Source organism: Anas platyrhynchos, chromosome 25 (assembly GCF_047663525.1).
Source record: "Anas platyrhynchos isolate ZD024472 breed Pekin duck chromosome 25, IASCAAS_PekinDuck_T2T, whole genome shotgun sequence".
NCBI lineage: Eukaryota > Metazoa > Chordata > Aves > Anseriformes > Anatidae > Anas > Anas platyrhynchos.
Genome location: NC_092611.1, coordinates 7,416,601 through 7,430,300, shown reverse-complemented (window position 1 = coordinate 7,430,300; position 13,700 = coordinate 7,416,601). Strand labels below are relative to the sequence as shown.

The 13,700-nt window shown below is 45.6% G+C and overlaps 1 long non-coding RNA gene across 11 annotated transcripts in view; it reads left to right on the top strand.

Moving 5' to 3' along the window:
* LOC110353382 (uncharacterized) overlaps positions 1 to 13,700 on the top strand; it is a 328,386-nt gene that overhangs the window by 6,174 nt on the left and 308,512 nt on the right. For all 11 annotated transcript variants that reach the window (XR_011804899.1, XR_011804903.1, XR_011804896.1 and 8 more), the window contains exon 2: positions 807 to 863. This is a non-coding gene — a long non-coding RNA (uncharacterized lncRNA). The remainder of the gene's footprint in view (positions 1 to 806; positions 864 to 13,700) is intronic.

The following is a 13,700-nucleotide window of genomic DNA, read 5'->3' as shown; positions in this document are numbered from 1 at the left end:
TCAGGCAGTAATGGGGATTATTGCCCCATGCTCCTGTCCTTGAGGAGATGTAAAACACAACGGAACAGCAAGGCAAGTAATCGTAGACCGTTCTGTCTGATATTTGTTTGGAGGCAGGTGAGATTGGTCATTCTTGGGAAGATCTTGAATGTGCCCCACTTTCTTTCCCCACTTTCTCTGAAAGTAGCTGCAGGGGGTGAGCCAGGAGGAGCTGGAAGCCCGCGGCCCAGCTAAAAGCATCCTTGCAAGTTCATGGAAAGAGCGATTCCCTCACCTCCGACTTCTGGTGGAGGCTGCGTGCCTCCAAGTAACACTTCCCAACGAGCGCTGCTGTGACTTCTCTAAAAGGCTTTTAACATCTTCACCAGCAGGGTTTTCACAGCTCCACCCTGCTCCATCAGTCACCTCTTGCTGAAGCCTCTTCCCAAGCCAGTCCCGGCCCCTTGCGGAGCTTCAGCTCCTGTGGAGCCAGCTGAGCCCCCAGGACCTGATTTTACAGACTCAAAGCTGCCTTCTCCTCTCTGGGGACTAAAGTGAAGCAATCTCTTTCTTCTCTCTCTGCACTGGTGGCTTCAAGGAGCCATCCAAATATACAAAGGCCTTCAGAGCAGCAGCAAAACACAGGTGATGTCTGAGGAACGCTTCTCCTCAGGAGGTTGATTTTAGTTTTATTTTTCCCTGAATAGAGATATTTGTAGGTATTGCTACGTGTTTGAGATATAAGACAGGGCAGTGACTGTATGCAAAAGGTAATTGTTTAATGCAGCGCTGGTGTTAATGGTGAATCCTCCCATTTATTTTCACAGGCAGCATTGGGAATGAAAACAATTCCATTTACAATGTTGTTCACAGGCTCCGTAAATGTAAGTACAAATACAGCTCAACACTGCACGGGATTTCAACACAGGCAGAAGCGGGAGTCTAATGATCAAAGAACAATGCACATGTTAATGTTATGTGGGTTTAGGAAAAGCAAACAAACAAGGAGGCAAGGGGAAAGTTACGTATTTGGCATTCCCTTGCTGGCGTTGCATAAAATCAGGGTTCGTTTGGTTTTAGATCCCGCTGTACTTGGGCTGGAGTTGTCTCGGGGGGACACGAGGAGAAGAGCTTTTAGCTCTGCCTGTTGAGAAATCTCCTGGGCAGCAATTTCAGAAACTCCCGAGGGACCGAGGAGTCTGTGTCCTATTTTTAGAAATATTGTGGGAGCTTAGATCGGGCTTTAAAGCTTTTAGGAACCTGAAAATGCAGGTTGGAACCCCGGGGGAGGTATGAAGTGTCTGAAAAGGTTTCGTGTCGTGCTCTGAGGGTTAATACTCAACTCACCATGGAGGTGTCAGGAATATCCATGCAGAAGTCTAATGGTTTTTACTATGTTCCACGTCCTTGTGAAACTTAAATCACCCAGTTTTAGACAAACTGTGATTTGTAAGTACTGAAGCTCGGGTTTAAGGTTCTGAAAGACTGTAGGTGATTTGGAATAAATTATTCCTTGCTTTAAAATCAGGAGTGAAAATAATGAATGCAACACGTAGTGTTAGAGTCTGGTGGTGATGGTTCCCGGGCTCATTTCTGTGTTCACCAAAGTTCCTGGGAGTTTTTGTCTGAGGCTTCAGCTCCTGCCCCTTGAGAGGCTTCACAGGGCCACAAAACTCCAGCCAAGGTTGTGTGCGGATTCTGGTCTCTGTGAAAGTTTGTGGGAGCTGCAACCTGGCCCAGAATTCAGCATCTGGAGCCCTTTCCTGGGCAGGGATGCAAACAAGCAGATTTTTCTGCATCAATATGCAAATTCCCCAAAGAAACGGGCGCCTTTCTCAATCGCCTCTGTCTTGCTGTTGGGGTTCAGGTGGTTGAAAAAACCCGAGCTTTGTGCTCGCAAGGCAGCAGGGACCGGGGTTGTTCCAAAGTGCCTTTGTTTGGGTATATGTAAAGCTATCAATGTGTCATTCTTTCTGCTTCAGCTGCTAGAGACTCCCATCTTCTCTATTGATTTTACCCAGAACGCTTACTGCCCTTGAAGGTGTGACCTGTACCTCGGGCTAATTTATTTCTGTCATGGCTGCAGCATTTTTTAGAGGGCAGCGGGGGTAGGAGAGAGAACAATGAATTCAACATGGAATATAAATCCCAAGTCTGCAGCCTTCAGACATTCCAGTACACAGCCCGCTCCATTCTCCCATTTGGCATTCTGCACGGTCTTGGATTAAAAGGAAAAAAAAAAAAAAAAGAAAGGCATTTGTATAACTAATCAGGTGAGCCATTCCGGGATAATCCCTTTGGTCACACAGGCTGGAATGGATATTAAAATTTTGCTAGGTTTCTAAACCTTTTTCAGCCATGTCCTAGTTTATGAGCCTGAGTCAAAAGTCTCACCTTGATGGCCTGGAAGTGTTTTGGGTCTGAGCATCGTTGCTTAAATGTTTTGAGATTTGTATTGTGGAATGTGGAAGGACAAAGCCTTTGTTTTTGTGTTGAAAACTCATTTTGGACTACAGTGCTAGTGGTGGCTTTATTTTTATTTAAACTTTTTACTTTGTACTTTATCATGTTCTTTCCTGTTCTTTTTATTTTATTTTTATTTTTTATTTTTATGGACAGTAATGTGAAACGTAAATGATGTGTAAGCAAGTAAGTCGAAACTCTCTACAAATACTGAGATTAAGCACCTGGCCGCTCTCATTATTCTATTGAAATAAGTGGTTTTTGCTCTCATGACCTGACTGTGTAGCTGCAGGCTTTCCCCCCTGCCCCATGCAGTTCATCAATAGTCTGGGATTTCTATAGGGCAAGCTTATTGCTTCCAGGGTCCCCCATAGAAAGGCTGAGCATCGTGCTCTGCAGTGGGATGTGGAAAACTTGGATGGAAAACTTTGGTACCGTGCTGTGGGGATGTTTGCAAGGACTGGGATAGAGCACGTAGTGTTTTACACATCCCTTCCTCCTACCTTGCTTGGGTTTTATATCCCCAGCCACCAAATCCTCTGAAATTGGGGACAGAAAGGAGCGAACCCTGGATCTGGAATGTGATGGTATTGAATGATTTCCTGGGCTATCTCACTGAAACTGCAATTCAGCCCAACATTTGGTGTTGGGATTTGAGCTCATTGTGCTCTTCAGCAGAGAGGGGCAAATTTAAGGAGCGATATCAGAACATGAACTTCACATAAAGCAAAGTTACTGCCTTCCTTGGACATTCAGAGCTCGTGCTTCACAACAGTTAACCCAGAGGTACCTGGCCAGGGGTTACTGCTGTGGGTCAGGGCAGCGGGGCCAGCTGGGAAGGTCAAGCTTCAGAGGAATGCAAAATCTCCGGAGTTGCAGTGTATGAGATTTCCAGGTGCTGTGCTGGGAGCCACTGCACAAAATTAGCCTGGGATAACTGAATTTAGAGAAACTTCAACCGCCCTGGCCTGGATTCAAAGTTTAGAGTTAAATCTTGTTACTGGCCGTGCGTTTGTGGCACTCAGGTGGAAATGTTTGGGTTTGTTGCCCCAAACATTTTCTGCACTGAAACTTTCAGAAGCATTTCAATAGCACCTACTGGTTTGGAGAGGAAAAGCGGAACAGAAGGTGTCCATCCGGTGGAGAAATGCGAATAAAAAGGTTTGTGCTTTGTGCAAGGTACAAAGGGATGCTGTGCCACAGGAAACGAAGTGGGCTGTTGGCATAAAGTGCATCTCTTTGCACCTCCTCTTTCTCCATTGTGGCAAATGTACACATATGACCTCTGTCACCATACCGATTATTACTCATGGAACAAAGCAGCCAGGGCTGGGCATTCAAGCATGTAGGCTCCTTGTATCTTGGCATCTTTGTGTTTATAGGTCTCTCTCTTTTTACTTTGCCCCTAATGGCAATAAAGTAAAACAAGATCCGGTCTTTTCATAGCATCGCCACCCTCCTAAAACAGAGGGAGGGAAGAAAAGAAAGACGTCTCCAGCACAGAAAAGACCTTCTGCTCCTGTAAATGTTTTTTCTTCTTTTTTGGACCTCCTGGGAAAACCTGAAAGAGAGAGGGAGAAACACAAATGCTAAACCGAGCCATGGTAGCAGCCACCCTTGTGATTTAGCAGGGTGCCTCAGGGCCTAATTTATCTCTGGCTGGGAACAGATTCCGATGCTAACCATGGCTAGACCCCACCTCATGGTATTTTGCAGCAAATCACTGGAAAAAAGTCGCTCAAAATCTTATTTCCCCATTTTGCCACCCAAGAGTGGCATTTTTAATCAAAATGGGTTAATATTGGGTGGTCTATAATATGAAAGAGAAACCCTAAGATTTCAGTGTTTCTTCCATCCTTGTGTTGCCACCATCATTTGACTGAAAGTGTTTTTGAGCTTCAGGTATAACTCACGCTGTGCAGAGTGATAATTTTATGTCTGTTTGCACAAAACTCATGTCTTGGCAAAGATCTTCAGTTTTACTGCAGAGGGGATAGGGTGAGGGTTTCTGGTTTGGATGGTTTGGCTTTTTTCTGAGGCTCAGTTTCATCTTAGTATCGTTACGGCCTTCCATTTCATTTGTCTTTTCTCACAGCTGCATGGAATAGGACCTAATGAACAGGTTTGGAAATTCAAGAGGAGAAATGTAATAATTACAATGCTGAAGAGCCTCAGTCGAATTTTATGGCTCAATGTGTTGTGTTGGATGTGCTCATTTGAAGTCCAGAAGACAGCAGTCAGGAGAAGGCAAACAAGAAATGTTATTCATGCCTCTTTGCAAAGCCTCGCCCAGGGTGCCAGATCCACGATGTTTTGTTGCCAGAGGAGTGAAGAAGGGAAAATTAAATCTTAGGTGTGCAGACACTGAGCCTTTTCGGTTTGCTGTGGGCCACCCTCATCTTGGAGCCCATCACCAGGCAGCATTGCAGCAGTGCTGGCTGCTGTGGGTTTTCTGTAGGATCGTGCCTGCTGTCTTCTTGGGGTCACTGGTGGTGGCAGTGCCGTGCTGAGGAGCTGCTTTGCAGGGGGAATTCTCCTCTTTGGAGATATGAGGAAAATCACAGGTTTCAGTAACCCCATGAAAGCCTCAGAGCTGTTTCAGCACTGAAAACACATCTGAATCCAGTTCGTAGTTGCTGGTTTGGATGCCTTGGGATTTTTCAGCTAAGGGTACTTCACTTTCTGTCCCAGGAAGGTGTTTGTGTGCCCGGTGTAACCCCTGAGGCAACCTCACATCAGCGATGGGAGAACTGAGTCCCATGGCTAATGGCAGGAACAGTATTAGGATGTCAAAGAAATACTGCAGATAAGACGTATAAGGTGTAGCGGGAGATTTTAGGCATGAAAAGCATTCAAGTAATGTAGCTGGGTGGTTATTATTTAATATCTTAAAAACTGAAAGCATCAGTCAAGTTTTCCAGTGTGCAAATGAAGGGAAGACACCTGAAGCTGGGCCTGAGATGCTTTGCAAAATAATTTTTGTGTGAGAAGGCCTCTCATGTGCTTCCCAGATGTACATCTCCCCTATGGCTGGTCTCTCAGGCTGATTATGGAATACGTGCATTCATAGCTCAGAGCAAAGGGAGAATGGATTTCTTTCTAGAGCAGTGTGGATATTGCTGTGTTTGAGATAATTAAACATTAGCAATGAAGTGCACACGTAGAGATCCACCTGGTGCTTTAGTGAGAGACTCTGGGTGAAACTTCTGGCTATCAGCAGCCTGTGAGATGTGAGAATGCCTTCCTGGTGATGCCAGCTGGCTTCAGGTCATTGTTGTACCCAGCCCTGCAGGTACGTGTGCAAGTAACTCAACTCACAGAGCAGCCTGAAGCAGCTCCTTGCTGCATGCACGCAGGAGCTGCATGTATCCAACTCCCAAGGGATCAGGACCCAAGTGTGGTACATGCTGTGTGCTCAGTATAACGGCTCCAGAAGAGACAAAGGGAGTGTTCTTGCACATACAGAAGAACCATGGGCTTGTCTACACTGGAGCAGACAGGAGTTAATTCGCACTGACCTAATGATGGGTGCTTACAATGCACCAGTTAAACTGGGCTCAGCCCCTTTGTGGTCACTCCTGCTCGCCACAAAAGTGATTTCTTTTCATGGAGACTTGGTTCGTGGCTTGTCCAAAGTTTGCTTTTGCATTTATAATTTGCTCCTTGTAGTATCTGGATTTTTTTTTTATGGAAGCTGAGGCTAAAAGGAAAAATGGAGCACGTTACATCGTTTAGTGCAAGGAAACCTTGCTCTGTGCAATATAAAGACATGGGGCTAGAGAAAGCAGCTGTGTTGTAGCCCCTTTCCATTAACACATGCCTTGAGCCTTAGTTTTTCTGAGGCACCCTGGACCCTTTGGACCTGAGCTGTCGGGCTGCAGTGCAGGCTGAAGACACAGAGGATACAACAATGGGAGTTCCTTGGCTGCAAATAAATTACCAAAATGTGTACATCTGTAATGGATACCTAAAGTTTTGCTTTTACTCCTCTATTTAGAAATGGAGGCATCTGACAGAGCTGTGATGGGTGGAAGTATAATAATTTTTCAGAGATGGGGACCCAGAAAAACAGAAGTCTGTTGGGTTTCATTTCCACTTGTGTCGCTGGCTTGCTCTGTAAGCTTGAGGGGCAAGTAATTTAAGAGCTCCGTGCGTCTCGGTTTCTTCACCTGTCAGCTGGGGGAATTACTTCACAGGGGGATTGGAAGTATCATTATAATGATACTTGCAATGTGCTTTCATATGCTAGGTAGAAGAGTGGGAGCGTTAACATGTACAAGAGAAAAAGAAAAAGTAGGTTAGCTTGTCTGAGCTTGTCATGCTTCGACTGTGTCAGCAAACTCAGGGAGACAAGAGAAAGGAGAGAAAGAGAGATCAAAAGAATACATTAAATTAAAAAGTAAACAGAGAAAGTTAAACTTAAAGTGGCAGGCAAGGAGATGCATAGGGCCTGTTCTGTGCCGAGCTGCATTAACCTCGCTTTTCCGTCCTGTGCCAAGATCGGGGCCATCACCAACACAACCCCAAAAAGCACGAGGCAATCCCTGTCTGCTGGGTGGTTGTGAGCTCTGACGAGCTGGCCAAGCTGAGGCTGAAGACTTCCTGAGGAGACCAGGGGATTTTTCCCTGGCATGGAGAGGCAGGGATCTCTCTCTGAACTGTTTTGGACCTGCTGCAGGCCAGGTGCTTGGAGAGCTTTAGGGACTGCTACACCAGAGGCTGCACCTGGTGTCACATGTAAGGCTGACTTTGAACTTACTCTTACTGATTTCACAGACAGAGAAGAGTTAATTTACCTTCCTGTGCCTGCAGAGATACTTCTGTGAAAGCTGCTACAGTTACACAAAGAGCAGTGCTGGGAAACAGCTTCCAGACTGCATTTTTTTTTTCTGTCCCTCTTTGTTGCAGGGGGAGAGAGAAGTCTCTGTGCTGGGTGGCTGTTTCTCTGAGCTTTGTCAACACCTTCACACAAGGTTAGGCTTCTGCACAAGTGTCTCCCTCGGCTTCAGAGTCTGTGTGTAAAGGAGACTCTGTAAAGGAGGCTCTGTAACGTGGTGCCATCGTGCATGGTGCCACGGTGCTGTCGGAGGGCAGAGCGGGCAGGTTGATTTGTCACCTCCACATTTGTGTTCCTACAATGTGGGTTCATTCTGGGGAGTGGTGAACGTCTGTTGAAGTTGTGCAGAGTTGCTGCTGGTGGGTATCTTACAACAAACAGGCCCCCGAAGTGCTCTTCCAGATGCCTGCACCGAAGGAAGAGACACCAGCCTTCCTTCCTCATCCTCCCCTTCCCTTGTTTGTACTGAAGGCTCTCTCTCGGATAGGTAGGATGACCAGATATTGCTCAGTTCATTTTAATCTGCTCTGTCTGATCATGAAATAAGCCCAAGGAGTCTTCATCTGCACATCTAGCACACGGTACAATTTCCATGTAAAGTAGGCTGAGAAGAACAAAGAGCATGTGGGGAAGAATTCTTGACAGTGAATATATGAAAGGTTAGTTATATTTTTACGGAATTATAGGTCAAACGCCAGGCTGTTGAGAGCAGTCATACCAGCTGTAATCTTCTTTAACTGTATCCAGTTGGAAAAGATGAAAAATTGTTTTCCTTCCTTTGAAGAATGGAAATATCTTTTTCCACATCCTCTATGACCTGTTTTACTGTAACAGATTCTGGATCCAGTCAGCTAAAGCATCACAAGCAGAATTTGATGGAAACAAATTGGACCATAAAGCTTATCCTAAAAGCCTGCCTTTTGCACCTTCAGCAGCTGGTTAGTTTTTGAAGAAAAAACACTCAATTTGCATCCTAAGCCTCCTCAGACTGCCTTATCTGTGCCTAAACTGGACTACTTGGAACCTTGGCCCGGGTGGTATAATCTTATTTTTACACATGGTCTGACTGTTTTACTGCGTGTCATCTGAAATGCACCCTTCCTTTTTGCAAACCACAAGCAACCACGAGCTTCCGCTAATGCGCTGGAGAACAGTAAATTTTCAAACGGACTGGACTGGTGAGTAAATAAAAGCGTGGCAGGAATGTGGTGGCAGAAACCTCTTGGAACAAAGGGGAAGATGACGTTCGTCAGAGACCTTATCAATGTAAGTGCCTCTTCCCCAGCCAATTGAGCTGGAAAACACCTACGCTGAGATAGCCCAGCCTGAAAGCAGGAGAGCCAGGCACATTAAATGTGGAGGGCAGGACTTGAAGCACACACTCCTCAAAGACATTAGGAACGGGACGTGGAAAGTGGGATTTGCTTTGTGATCTGCAAAATCTTGCAGTGCAGGGAAAGAAGGGGAGGGTGGCTGCAGCATCAAGCTGCCTTACAGCAGTTTGTGTGTCATTGGCAAAAGTGTGGTGTGGAGAGGTAGGCAACTCCTTGCACATGGTTTTATTTGCTGCCTTTGTGGTGAGACTGAAGAAAGTAATCTTGTAAGATTCTGGCCTACTTGCAGAGTAACCCTGAACTAACTCAGCAGAGTAAGCAAAATTCAGTGCTGCCACTGCAAGCATTTCTTGCTGCTCACACTAGAGGAAGGTGCAAAGCATGGATGGGGAATTGGAAAAAAGTGAGATGTGGGGCCAGTTACTTCTGCTGCAGCAATTTTGCAGTTTCTTCTGCATAGTAGACTTTTAATCCTGAAGTTTCTATAGTAGTATAATAATAATAATAACTTTGTTTCAATAGGATATTATTGGCAATGTTAATTAACTTGGGTGTGATGAAGAACCAATACAGCTGTGCTCTTCTTGTTCAGGGGCTGGTTTGCTAGCTGAGGTGCCATTCCTGGTTGTACAGGATAGCCACGTGCAGTGTTATATGGCAGAGTTCATGTCAGTCCCCTTTACTTTGTTCTAGTCATCATAAATAACAGCTTTAGGAGAGGAACTTGAGAAGGAGGTTATCCCGAGAGAAGGGCTCTGGGGAGATAAAGGTGACTTATCACTTGATACAAAACAGATGATTAATGGTGAGATTTGTAACTCCTACTTTGACATGTTAGCGTTCAATGCAAATGTGAGCGATATCAGAGAATAATTTGGCTTTTTGTTCAGAACTGCATATTGCAAGTCACTAGTATCTACTGTGTAACAGAAAATTGGAGTTATTGAGACACCCCCCCAGCCTCTTTATTCCATGAATGCGTTCATTATAGTGTGGTTAATCAGTTGATAGTGATGCCGTAAAGTAGAGGCTATCTCTGGTGTTTACAGACCTGTGCTTGTTTTCATGGTCCCCTCATTATGCTGTGTATCTGCTTACCCTTCGTGCCATCTTGTGAGGGCGTCAGGCCTTCATCAGTTGAATAGCCCAGCTCTTGTTCTTCTTAAAAGACTTTTCTCTTCTTTGCTTTTGTGCAAACCCAAATAGCAGCCACTTTCCATTTTCCTAGTGGTACCTAGGCTGTAAGGAAGGCTGGCCACTAGCCAATTCATTTAAGGCTCAAGAATAATAGTTTGTTCTCTAATGAATAGTCTGGCTTTAAATCTCTCCATTCAATTGTGGTAGCACTCCTGAGGTTGACAGGTACTTACAAGACACAGGAAAGGTCATTTGTTTGGTGTTAGTTTCATTGATTTGTCCAGAGAACCTCCTAGTCATTCCTTTCCACTACTTGAAGGCAAAAAAAAAAATGGCAAAAAGCAGGCAGAAAATCCCTTACTTTTCACATATTTGCTTCAGAAGTCACAATCCATTCTAGGTAAGCAGTTTCCTAGGGTTTGCCTGTAAGTCTGGGCCTCTCCACTATTACAAATATTGCTGGTTTGCTATTTGTTTTGCAGGCACATCCAGAAGGAGTCACTTTCTGGCCCTGAGAGCTCGCTCTGCCAGAAGCCCTGAGAGGAAGGAGAAAAGAAGGATGGATGGATTGGTGTGCTGTTGTACAGATGGGGAAAGATTTAATGGTTTGCCCAGGGTCATGCAGGCAGTCTGTGGCAGCATCAGTAACAGAACAAAACACCTCAAGGGCTCAGCTAGTGCAATCAGTGTAGGACTATCTAATGCCTGCATGCTGGTTCGTTCATACGTATCCTAGAGACATACTTTGTGTAGCAGTTTGTTACTTGATAACGCTGTCTCCACGGATTTGCTCATGGGAAGAAGAGGGCAGGATTGTGGATTTTAATGGCTCTGTCAAACAGAATGCAGTGCAGCTTCGCAGTCAGCATCGTCTTCATCTGAGAAGGGAAACTGAGGCACGGAGCAAGGGGAGGACTTGGCATGGATATGAGATACAGGTGCTAATCTTGGACTCCTTGGAACTGGCTCACCCTGAGCTGGAGTACGAGATCGATGGCTTACTTCATCCTTCTTGCCCTGCACCCATACATTAATTGCTGCTATTCCCTTCCTGAGTAATCTGAGGAAGGAGCTGTGGAGTACAAAAGCTGGCTGTGCTAATGCCATGCTCAGTTTCCAGATAAAACCCAAAGCAGTGGCAAAGTTATTTTTTACTGTAACTTTAATTTAGTAAAGTTACTGCCAGGAGTTACCAGCTGGGTATTTCAAGAACTGGCTTCTTGATGGCCCTGAGAATAAAGCCAAGGGGGACTTGGACGTTTCCTAAACCTTGCAGGTAGGGAACAGCTCCTATCTGCTAGCAGTAGACAAGAACCAACTTAAAGCACACGGTGTTGGACCCAGCTCTGGGTTTTTCTTTGTAAACTTTTTGTACAGGGCGAGGGGAGGAAGGAGATCAAAGCTGAGTAAGTCAGCGAAAGCAGATTTCCAGTGGCCATTTTTAGCTTGCTGGCTTATGTCCTTCAGAAAAAAGGAGGATGGAAAGGAGTGTGTGAGGTTTTCGGAGGATAGCAGCAAGCTCTGGGGGAAGAGCAGGCATCAGCCTGGACTCTGGAAACCTGTGTGCAAATGGTCTAGGAGAGAAGGTGATGGTGTGGAAGTGAGGGTAGGAGTGAGGGGCGTAGGGCTTGCAGGCTGAAAGCTAAGGCTAGGTTAAGAGGCAGTAAGAAGCTACCAGAACAGGGCTGTGCCTGGGCCTGCAGGTGAGGCTACGAAGCCTTAACCCGGAGAATAATGCAGGAGAAAGTCAGCGAAGCAAGGAGTGCTGTGGTCAGAGCAGCCCACGAAATGCACGGGAACATTTCCCGCTGTAGATAAGACGAAGGCATGCCCGCGATGAAGAGTTCTCAGCCCAGGGAAGTCATTAAGTGTCTGAATTCCTGGTGGCTGGCCTGAGGACATTGTTAAGAGAGGAATGAAGTCAAGCGTGGACCCCCACTATGTCTTGGCTGAATGATATTTAATATTTAAGCCCTTCAAAGTGGAGAGAGGTGTGTAGGAGCACCTCTTAAGGAAGAAGGAACACAATCCCTATTGATGAACTGGGCACGTTTTCCGCGATCTCGGTTCAAAATGATAGTAGCAAATTAGCTGAGTCTGAAAAGAAGCTTTGGAGAATTGACCATTTCCAGCTGATTCACAAGTGCTAATTAGTACTTCTATCTCCCTTTTTTACCCACTGAGGTTTTTTTTTTTTCTTTCTGTTCTGGTTTGGCTGCAGGCAGGGAAGGGCAAGGATGGCAGAGTGTGTGGCTATCAGGTGGTGCAGCTTGAAGCTGATCAAAAGCCAAATAACACCTTTAGTCGTATTATTTTTCTTTAGCAATGTTGCTTGCCAGAGGACAAAGCATTCCATGTTATCCCTGTTTAACACGGGGAAACGAAGGACTGGAGCAAGGAAGTGGCAATGGCTCAAATCCCCCAGCTAGATGGTGGTGGGGACACAAATAGACCCAAAGTCTCCTCTTGATGGAGAGAAATTGGTCAGCCTGGGGCATTTTCTCCAGGGTACAGCATGGAAAGTCTATTTCAGAAATGGGTCATTTTAGAAATCAGACCGTACTGGAAAGGGAAGGTTATTTTGTAAGGAAACAAAGCCCTGATCCAAAGATGACTGAAGTCACTGGAATTCTTTCCATTGCTTTCTGGGGGAGCAAATCTTTATTTAACAGTGGCTGGTAACCGGCAAGATCATGCCTGGTGAGCCGTTCCCCATCTCAGCCCTCAGCCTCATATATATATATATGAGCCCTCGGGCAATAAATACCACTCTTCACTTAGTGTACGGTCAGCTGTTGGGTGTCTGTGCACAAAATGGTCAATCAGCTTCTATTTGAAGAGGGAGGGAAGTAGAAGAAAGGGGGGAGAGGGGAAATGGCAGCCCAGAAGAGAAGGAAGGAGGAAGCGGAGTGTCTTGGCCTCTCACCTGCTGCAAATTATCCTGCAGCAGAAGGCAGCGAGGAGGAGGAGGAGGAGAGGTGGGAGCCACAAAAACCTCTGTCTCGAAATGAGGTGCACCGGTGTGGAGGCTCTGTGCTCATGCTGCAGCTTTGTGGTCCTCAGGGCTTTGGTTTCCCCAGACAGACACCTACTCCGTAAGGGTTTGGAGAGGCTGGTTTGTGAGCCCGGGAGATTTTTTTGCTCCCTAATGACACTCAGGCCGTGTCCTGCTATCGCTGGGCAGCCTTTGGCTCGCAGGGTAATGTTACAGTGGTACCAGAACTCGTTCCACATTGGCGTTTGATCCTGGGAGAACGGGAAAAATCTGGTCAATACGGTTCTCATTAGCCAAAAAAACTGTAACATGCTGGAGTCATTAGTAGTTTGTTGATTGAGTTAACCGTGCAAGGCGGGCTGCAATTGATCATCTGCATTCTCATTAAATATGCCGCAGCCTAGGAGAGTTTGTTATAAAACTACTTGGGGAACACGAGGAATCCTGGTTTCAGCCAATAGCATCGGTTTCAAAATATCTTTTGGCTGAAAATTCAAACTGTATAATTGATATCAGAGATGGGACTGAGGTGTAACACAAAAATAATCTTTCACAGAAGTGTTGCTGCGCAGGGTCTTGTTTCAGTGCAGCGTGGGGAGAGAGATTGCGGCTGAAACTTGAACCCAAACCTAAACTTTCTTAGTGCTGCAGAGGGAAGGGAAGTGGTGAGGGTCTGTGGCTGCAGGATTTCCATTTGGGACCGTCTAGTAGGCACGTGAGGGCAGGAAGCATCGCCGTGCTTCGTTTAAAGATAATGAGGTATAGTAAACCCTACCCAGAAGTCAAATTCACTTCATCTTCACATTGCTCATAAGATAGACAATAAGTTAAAAAGATACATAAGGAGAGAGGTGAGATAATTTCACTTTCAAGAAACGGGTGAACAGGAGTTGCTGAAGAGTGTTACCTTGAAAATATATCATGATCACTTTAAACCTTGTCTATGTCTTTCAGC